This window comes from Chenopodium album, chromosome 3 (genome assembly GCF_948465745.1).
Source record: "Chenopodium album chromosome 3, dcCheAlbu1.1, whole genome shotgun sequence".
NCBI classification, from domain to species: domain Eukaryota; kingdom Viridiplantae; phylum Streptophyta; class Magnoliopsida; order Caryophyllales; family Amaranthaceae; genus Chenopodium; species Chenopodium album.
In genome coordinates, this window is record NC_137836.1 from 27,332,326 (window position 1) to 27,338,511 (window position 6,186).

The 6,186-nt window shown below is 42.5% G+C and overlaps 1 non-coding gene across 1 annotated transcript; it reads right to left on the bottom strand.

Moving 5' to 3' along the window:
* Positions 1-1,463: 1,463 nt before the first annotated feature.
* On the bottom strand, positions 1,464-1,570 carry LOC145625849 (small nucleolar RNA R71). Its single transcript, XR_014110748.1, has one exon. It is a non-coding gene; the product is annotated as a small nucleolar RNA R71 (small nucleolar RNA).
* Between the last annotated feature and the right edge of the window lie 4,616 nt (positions 1,571-6,186).

Sequence of the window (6,186 nt, forward strand, 5' to 3'; positions counted from 1 at the left end):
TTTGTTTAGTTTTTAATATGTGTGAGTAGTTTAATTTCTAGGGTTTATGGGGATCTAATAAATAATATGAAGGGGTAATTTGTTGTTGTTAATTATCAATGTTAGATTAATTTCCTATTGATTGATTAATTTCCTATTTATTTTATTTACTTGATTAGTTTAGTTATGATGATTAGTGAGTAGTTCCATTCTAGGGTTTATGGGGATCCATAATTAATATGAAGGGATAGTTTGTTATTATTGATTATTGATATTGCATGATAATTTCCTATTGAATTGTTTAAATTCTTTGCAATAGATTATGAATCGAGCAGATGTAATTTGATTGTGAATGTTTAGCAATATTGAATTGATGAATCGAGCAGATGTTTATTTAATATTAAAGGCTAGTTTTAATAGGAACTTAGGTCTAGTAAATTGCGAGAGCCTGTTAGATCTATGTTGATTAATAAATTGCGAGAGCCTGTTAATCATGTTATCTATGCATTGTTAATTATTAATTACTTCGTTCTATCCCGGAATATTAATTATTGGTGAACCTGTGACCCTAGGTTTCCTTATTATTGATTCTTTTCTCCCTAAACTTATTCTTCGTAGTATAGATTTCATACCTAAAAATATTGGTTACTTAGATAATTTAGATTATAATAATTAATTAGAATTAAAAAGACTTGTTTCCCTGTGGAGTTCGACCCTACTTCCCTAACTACTGTAGTTAGTGATTTAGGTAATTATTTTTTATTAGGGGATACGACTATACCCTGTCAAAATTTGGCGCCGTTGCCGGGGAAACGGTTTTATTTTTATTTCTGATTGTTTTTGTAGTCTAGATTATTTCTCTTTTGCCTCAGAGAGCGTCAGTTCTCTGAGACAAATCTCATATTTGCTTCTAGTTTTTGTTTATGCCCAGGTGTTCCAGATCAGGTTATATCCCATTCGATCCTGAGATCGAACGTTCCTTCTATAGACAGAAAAACTTCTACAAGCAAATCCTGGCGGATTCTGGTGATAATAACAATAATCACTGCGATCCTCCAACTGATTCCAGCGATTTAGAGGCATCATCAGACGCAGAATCAGAGATGACGGCTCCAAAGAAGCTTAGTGACTATTCACAACCAAAGCTTACGGATTTTCCACATCTCACCCCCACTCCGGCTCTTGATGGGGTTCAAATTGAAATTAAACCTCAATTTATAACGATGATAGAGAGGAAGCAATTCAGTGGAGCCAAGGGTGAAGACCCGAATCTTCACATTGCCGACTATTGTCAATATTGCAACACCATCAGGCAAGCCGGGGTCACTCAAGACCAAATCCGGGAGATTCTCTTTCCCTTCTCTTTAACTGGAAAAGCTAAATTGTGGTTTAATGGCTTAAATAGAACTACACTTGGTATAACTGACTGGGAAACTCTTGTTTTGAATTTCTATAACAAGTATTATCCTGCAGAGAGAACAGCAGTACTACGGAGTGCGATTCAGAACTTTGCCCAAGAAGCCGATGAGCCTTTATATGAGGCTTGGGAGAGGTTCAAGGACTTACAAAGAGAATGCCCTCACCATAATTTAGCGCAATGGCAGTTAATCCAAGCCTTTTATAACGGCATTGGAAATTCTTCTAGAATAATTTTAGACTCTGCAGCTAGTGGGAGATTTATGAATCTTAATGTTGATGATGCAGGTCAGGTTATTGAAGATATGGCGATACACAATTCCCAATATGGGAATCCCAGAGGATTTGCTAACAAGGGGAAGCATAGTGTCGACTCTGTATCCTTTTTGCAAGTTCAACTGACCTCTATTTGCAAAAAATTAGATAACCTGAGCACTGCTAATGTAGCCAATGTTTCTGCGGTTAATAATAATTCTAACGAGGCTTTCTGAGAAAATTGTGGTATTGTAGGTCATTGGGAGCAGGATTGCAGGATTTCCGTGGAGCAATTTAATGCCTTCCAAGCTTATAGGCAGAATAACCCATACTCCAACACTTACAATCCTGGGTATCGGAATCATCCATACCTTTCCTACCGGAGCACTAATGTTCAAAATCCACCACAAGAACCACATGCGCCACAGCAACAGCAGCAGAAATATTATCATCCCAATGCTAGCCAGAAGAACCAACCACAACAACCCTCCTCATCTTCCGACCCTTCTCTGGCGGAAATTAGAGCAATGTTGGTCAATATGCAAAAGCACATGGAAAGCAGAGATGCGACAATTGATCAAATTCTAGCGCATAATAAAATTGTAGATAATCAAATTGCGCAACTCTCCGCTACTCTACAAGCCCGCCAACAGGGAGCCCTGCCGGCACAGCCGACTAGGCCTACGGATCAAGCATTTGCAATTACACTAAGGAGTGGTTTAAACTATGAAGGGCCCTCTATGCCCAGAGTTGATGAACCTGTTTTATTAAATACTGCTAATCTTGATTCCGTTAAACCAAACAATGTAGTTGATAGCCCTGCAAGGCTAAAGGATAATACTAACATATCTAATTCTACATTGCAGGGTACAACTCCAGAGGAGGTGGCTACTCCAGACAAGAATAAAACTGCTCCAAAGCCAATCATCAAACTTCCTTTCCCCAATCGTCAATTGAAGACAAACTTGGATAAGCAGTTTGGTAAGTTCCTGGAGGTGGTTAAGGATTTGAAGGTAACAGTTCCCTTTACTGAATTGATCACACAAATCCCCTCATATGCAAAATTTATGAAAGAAATTTTGACGAGAAAAAGGTCTATTAGTGAGGTAGAGACAGTAGCTTTCACTGCAGAGTGTAGTGCCGTACTTCAAAATAAGTCTCCACCTAAATTAAAAGATCCGGGTAGTTTTTCTATCCCCTGTCATATTGGCAATCTCTTGATTGATAATGCATTATGTGATTTGGGTGCTAGTGTTAGCGTCATGCCATTATTTGTGTGTTCCAAGTTGAATATGGGTAAGTTAAAAGCTACCAATATAGCTCTAAAAATGGCCGACCGTTCTTTCAAATACCCCTTAGGTGTTTTTAGAGGATGTCCCCGTTAGAGTAGGTAAATTTTATATACCTGTAGATTTTGTTGTTCTTGATATGGCTGAGGATATGCAAACCCCAATTATTTTGGGTAGACCATTCCTTAACACTGCAGGAGCAGTCATAGATGTAAGAAGTGGTAAGCTAACACTATCAGTAGGGGACGATAAAGTTGTTTTTAATCTGAATAATGCCCCCAAAAGCTCCATGACTGAGGAGAAATGTTTCAGTGTTAATGTGGTTGTAAATTATTCTAACAAGCCCCAAGCTCTTGAAAAAGATCCCTTGGAGGCGGTATCTCGTGTTGCATCCTTTTCAGATGAGATAAACACATGGCAGAAGGAAGTCGATGCAATAGAAAGAGCACTCTACAATGTTGGTCTTGGTTTCGAGGATGAACAAGTGGAACCGATCGAGCAAGTTGTGCAAATCGAGCCTACGGTAAGTGTTCCACCAAATCGAGTTGCAAGTGTTGAACGTAATGAAAATTTGAAGCAACATTCGATCGAAGAAGGGTTTTTAGTGCGTAGCATTGAAGATCCCCCAGTCCAAGTCAAGGAGGATCCACCGGATAAGGCGACTTGGCGCCCCACAGGGTATGTCAGGAAGCCGCATCGTAGCCTAAACATAGCTAGACCGGGTGAGAAACCACCCGATCAAGCGTTAGGCCAAGGGTTCTAGAAATTGTACTTGGTAAGAAGGTCGTGCGGGACTTAGATAAACCAGCGCTTTGCGGGAGGCAACCCGTATTTTTAATGCTTTTTAGACTAGTTTTTCTTTTCTTTTTTTTCTTATGAGAGGAGAGATGAGGGAATTTAATGAGTTTCATGAGTTTTTGTACAGGTTTGAAGTAAAAGAGTTAGCCAAATTTTGGAGGAAAGACGAAAAAATAAATTTCGCCGATTTAGTCTCGGGCCCGACCGGGCGAAGCCCGCCCGATCGGGCGCGAGAGCAAGGGTTTGAAAATAAGGAATTTTGCCCGACCGGGCGAGTGGCGCCCGATCAGGCGCGCGCGAAACTTGACGTTTACGGACTAATTTGTCCGCCCGATCGGGCAAGCCTCGCCCGACCGGGCGCGAGAAGGGAGCAATTTTTGGCCTAAAGATCGCCCGATCGGGCGAATGGCGCCCGACCGGGTGCGAGAGCTCCAAAATTTAAGGTCGGCAGATCACCCGACCGGGCGAGTGGCGCCCGACCGGGCCCGAATAAAAAGTAAATTAGATCGCCCGACCGGGCGCGAAAATCAGCATGCACATATTCCAGATCGCCCAACCGGGCGACCCACCGCCCTACCGGGCGCGATTTAATTCCGCGTCTTCTTCTTCCCTCTCTTCTTCTTTCTTCCTCCATTTCTTCAATCTCCATTACTTTATCTCTCTAAAACTCAAATTTTCTCTAACTTCTCTCTAAGATTTCTCCTCCATTTCTTACCCAAATTCAAAACTCTTTACATATTTGTGATCCTCTCTTCACCCTCTTCACTCTCATACAAAATTTTTTCAGTTTTAATTCACAAAATTTTCGACCCATTTCTTCAACATGGCTTCAAAGAGGGCTAGGTCCATTTTTGGTAGGAGCTCCAGTTCGAGGGAGGAGTACGACCCAGACTTGCAGCTCCCGTATTGGCCGACGATCCAGATCGTGAGCCGAAAACAAAAGGAATGATTGGAGCATTTGTTCGGTCGTGAGGTAATTCCTTCTCGGTGGTTACACCGCCCTACCTTAGAATCATTTGGTTTGTACGATTTTGTTAAACGATTTTTGAATGATATTGGCATGAGAAAATTTGTTGACATGCATTATCCTACATACCGAGAACTCACCTTTGAATTCCTAACCACTTTTCATGTTGTTAGTAGTAGGAATTGGCCTAATTTATTTTTCAGGTTAAATAATAGAAATATTAGTTTAACTTTTGTTGAATTTTGTAAAATTTTTGAATTAAATTCTGAATTATCTCACCAGTGGCATGCAGACTATAAAATGGGTGACTTATATTATGTTTTGACTGGTTTACCTGCCCCCGACCCCCAACATGCTAGTACCAAACCTATTCACCACCCTGTCCCAAAAATCTGGCAAAGATTTGCGGGTTTGTGTTTTTTAGGTAGGGCCGAGCCTCATAACGCTCAAACTAACGAACTAGCTGTCATAGGACATTATGTGTACGGGTTCGGGAAATTGAACATTGGCAGGTTTATAGTTCACCATTTGAGTAGGCATGCCACAGCCAGCACCACCTTCAAGTCCCCTATCCGTTTAGGTGGCCTTATCACTCGCATAGCGGTGAAAAAGGCCGGTTTTGTAGTAGACGGACCCCACCAGCTGACTAACTGTGGACCAGATACCTACATGACTGCCAGGTATTTTGAGGATGTGGGGTGGGTTAGGCCGGATAGCGAGCAAACACCCTTTTGGTGTATTCGGACTGGGAACGAGCAACCTCTGCCCATTTTTCCCCTACCCAGTCCAGACTTGACCGCCTTTCCCCTAGGGCAACTTTCTTACACCTATGATGCTTTAGTTGCCAACGCTAGGGGGCAGGAACCACCACCACCAGTTCCACCACCCCAGCCTCAGCCCGAGGTGGCTTTCTCTCCACCTCGTATGTCCCATTCCGTCCCTCATGTTGACTCTGACCCAGTTTGGGATCTTCAGAGTATAGGTCAGGCCCTAGGACGTATCGAGCATTCACATACTGACCTTAAGAGGATGGTAGGCTCCTTAGACCAGAGGTTAGGGTATCTAGAGAGGAACCAGGGTAGAGCTCTCTACCCTATGTACGATGATTATGCTCGTCGGGGCAACATTCCCGACGACGCTATTCACCTTGACTGGTTTCAGCCTCCACCCCAGGGATAAGATAGGGATCCCACTGCCCGTGGTATTTACACTGACTATTCTTCCTTTTTCGGGTACGGGCAGGACATTCCTTTCGGGGGACCGGCGGGGGGGAGTTTTCACGCTGATTATTTTGGTGGTAGCTCTTCTGGTGCAAGTGGTGCAAGTGGTGCAGGCGGCAGTGGAGGTACGGGCTTCGGCTCGATGGACGAGGATGATGAGGACTAGCTATGCTGGGCTAGTTTCCAAGCCAATGAGGACATTGTCTGATTTTGGCTTGGGGGAGATTTTGGTTTGGTATATTTTTCTTTTTCTCTTTTCTTT